Below are 3962 nucleotides of genomic sequence, written 5' to 3' on the forward strand. Positions count from 1 at the left end.
TCTAGTTTCATTTCACTTGATTTTATAACCTGAATTTTTTTGTTGTTACAATTTTATATAACTCCATTTTGTAGAGTAAATAGTAACTAGTAGCAGCAGTTAAATATCATTGAGTTGGTTCCAACTCAGCGACCATGCATTGAGTTTCTGAGGAGCGGCTGGTGAGTTTGAACCACTTGTGGTTCAAACTGAACTTGCAGTCCAGTACTTATTCTACAGTGCTATGCTGTGTAATCTACACAGGGGTCCAAGTGCAGATAGAATTATGAAATTTCCATTTTAGGTTTTATGATTCTCCTGAATCTATTTTTTGTTGTTGTTTAGTGCTGTTGAGTCAGTTCCAACTCATAGAGACCCTGTATAGGGTTTCCGAGGAGCACTTGCCATATATGTAGGGTGTCCATATGATTTATTGTTCACACTGAAATTATTTGAGAATTAAACAGTTCACCACTTATAATCATCACTTATAACCATACTAAGTTCGTCACTTATACACTAAGACAACAGGTGTTAATTGCTGTAATCCTTAGCAAAGCAGAATGTCTGGTCATCCAGTAACAGACAAGTGTAGGTGAACATATTTTCCAAAGTTCTTGATGTGAGAGAATTTCCATCTACTATTCAAGAGAGAACCATATAGAAGAAATACTTCCATCTTCCTCTTCTCTTTTTCCTCCCCAATGGAGGGTGACTTCACTGATAGGTGAATTTGGGAGGAGAAACTGACCATGCAATCTCTACCTGTAACTATTACAACAGCAGCTGAAGTAATGTATTGGTATTAGCTGCTGTCAAGTGGGTTGTGACTCATGGTAAATGTGTAACAGAATGAAACAACACCCAATCCTGCGCCATCTTCACGGAGTGTTGATATGCTTAAGCCCATTGCTGTATCCATTGTGTATTTCTGAGGCCCTTCCAATCTAGAGGTTCACCTATCAGGACTATATTAGAAAATATTCTGTCACGCCCCATAGGACTTTCATTGGCTGCTTTTCAGGAGTAGATGACCAGGATTTTCTCCTTAGTTGGTCATAGTTTTGAAGCTCTGCTGAAACCTTTCTACCATGGTTGACCCTGAAGGTATTTGAAATACTGATGGCATTGCTTCCAGCATCATAGCAACCTGTAAGCCAATACATTATGACTAATTGACAGATGAATGCTGGAAACTAATACCAGATACTTCAAAAAAGAAAGATTTCACCAGATGCTTGTCTAGAAGTTTCTAAAACTTTCTTGTTTTGCTTGATAATTCTAATTTTAAATGGCCATATGGACTTTTAGACAAATATAAATATAGTTCTTCACCATACCTCCCTTAACTGTGAGTCCTTTGATAATCTTCAAGTAGATTGTTCTTTTAAAAAGAGGACCATCTGATGCTACACTCTAATGTAATGGAGTCTGGCCTATACAAATGTAGATTTTCACACAAACAAGTGGTTGTAAGGTTGTTGGTGTTGTGTGTCATCAAACTGTTTCCCATTCATATCAACCTTATATAGGGCTTCTGAGAGTGGTTGGTAGGTTTGAACTACTGAGCTTGTGGTTAGCAGTCTAGTGCTTATCCTATATTACCACACCAGGGTAATGGTTTAATATTAATTTTCTTATTTTATATTTTTCTATATTTAGTGCAGTGATAATTACTGATTCAATAGTAAACTGACCATTAAAAAAAATAGCATTCATTCCACTCTGCTTTTATTTTATTGCTCACAGCAAAGTTGGCAGCACAAGCCCACCAGCTGCTCCATGGAAACCCTATACACGGTTGTTATGGACCAGAACTGACTTGATGACATTTGACAACATGTTTATACTACTTCCACTGCCTTGCATTCCATGTATGTGTGCATGTGTGTGTTCACATACACATTAGGCTTTGACTTTCTTGGCTACTGGGGACTGACTGTCTTACTCATTTTTGTATCCCTCTTTAGCACCAAACACATTGCTGTCAATGTTGTCAACTCTGATGATGTTTTGTTGAATGAATTAAATCCAGGTGTTAATATTTTTATAAGCCTTGGCTCCAGCTAAGTCATAATTTACTTATTTGAATTTTTAAAACTTTTTATTGTGAATTGACTGAAAGATTTCAGACAGAATTATCAGTTTTATATTCAACAACTCTATTTGTTTCATCTCAGTGATTGAAATCCCCTCCACTAAACAACACTTATACCACTTCTTTACTGTGGTTCCTATTTCCATTCCACCCACCTTCCAATACCACCTCAACTTTATCCTTAAGTAAATGTTGCCCTTTTGATTTGGAATGATTGACATTTCATGGTGAGCATCCATTGCTAGTGGTGTCCCTCCTGTATAACCTATCTACTGCTTTGCTAAAAATTAGACCATGAGGGTGAGTTCCTTTCAGACCTGAAGGGTGACCAGTGGCCATAGTCTCAGGTGCCCCCAGTCTCTTCTCTTTCTGATCAGTAAGCCCAGCCTTTTTTTTTTTAAACAACATTGAGTTTTGTTCCACATTTTCTGCCACTCTATTCAGGACCTTCTAATGTGATCCCTTTCAGATCAGTTGGTAGTGTGCGCCATCTAGTCTTCTGGGTTCACAGTTGTGGAGATTGTTGTTCACATGTTCCATTCTAAGCCTCTTCAATTTTCATCACTCTTTTTTCTTCTGCACATGGAGAGACCAATAGCTGCACCTTAGATGACCGTTCATGAGTTTTTAATATCCAAGTTGCTACTCACCAAAGTAGGATGTAGAACATTGTCTTTGTGGACTATGTTATACCAGCTGACCGTGGTGTCCCCTGAGACTATGGTTCTGAATCCCAGACCCATAAATGCATTTCCTTAAGAGGCTTGATAATATCTAAGAAATTTTCATCATTTTGCTCATTGTAAGCTCTACCACATTCATAGTTGTGCTTGTAGCACATGTACAAATATTCTCTTTTAAACTCTTATATATTTGTGGGATAGATAAATATATATATATATATCACTCTTCCTCCCATACCCATTCAGTCTGTGTCTCTGTTAATGCATCTACCCACAGAACATTCTTGCTCCAAGTTTGTATATATACAACTGTTTACCTCTATCTTCTTTTAGCTAAGGCATTATTAATCTCTTTGTATCAATGGCTTTTTGCCAGGCATTACATTTTTTTCCTTAAGCACAATAATTTCAACAATTTACAAATTTAATCTATAGTTAAATTATAATTGTTATAATGTAAGATTTGGAGTCTTGGTAGGCCATTAAATTAGATTAAGGATTGTAGAGTTTCCAGATTTCTTGAGCCTCCCTCAGTGATTTTAAATGGCACTTTTAAAGATACTCTGGCTAAACGGGTATGGGAGGGAGAGTGAGAGTATATTTACAAATATATAAAGGTTTGACAGAGGATATAGGTGTAGATGGGAATTTGCCTTTGCTGCAAACACACTTATGAATGTGGTGGAGCATCCAGGAATTGAAATGATGAAAACTTCTTAGACATTACCAAACTTTTAAGGCAATGAGTTGCTGGGTCTGAGGTTCAGGACCATAGTCTCAGAGACACCATGTTCAATTGGCATAACATAGTCCACAAAGAATGTTCTACACCCTACTTTGGTGAGTAGCAACTAGTATCTTAAAAACTCATGAGTGGCCATCTAAGATGCAGCTATTGTCTCTCTTGTGAGAAAGAATGAAGAGTGATGAAAATTAAAGATGCTTGGAATCAATTAGTTTAATGGAACACATGGACATCAGTCTCCACAACTCTGAGACCAGAAGAATTAGATGATGCCCAGCTACCATTACCAACTTCTCTGAAAGGCATCACATTAGAAGTCCTGGATAGAGTGGGAGAAAATGTGAAGCCAAACTGAAAATTATAAAAAGACAATGCTATTCATTAGAGAGATGCAAATCAAAACAACAATGATATATCATCTCACACCAACAATAACAGCAAAGATGAAAAATGCAGA

Source organism: Chrysochloris asiatica, unplaced genomic scaffold (assembly GCF_000296735.1).
Source record: "Chrysochloris asiatica unplaced genomic scaffold, ChrAsi1.0 scaffold00032, whole genome shotgun sequence".
In the NCBI taxonomy this organism is placed as follows: Eukaryota; Metazoa; Chordata; class Mammalia; order Afrosoricida; family Chrysochloridae; genus Chrysochloris; species Chrysochloris asiatica.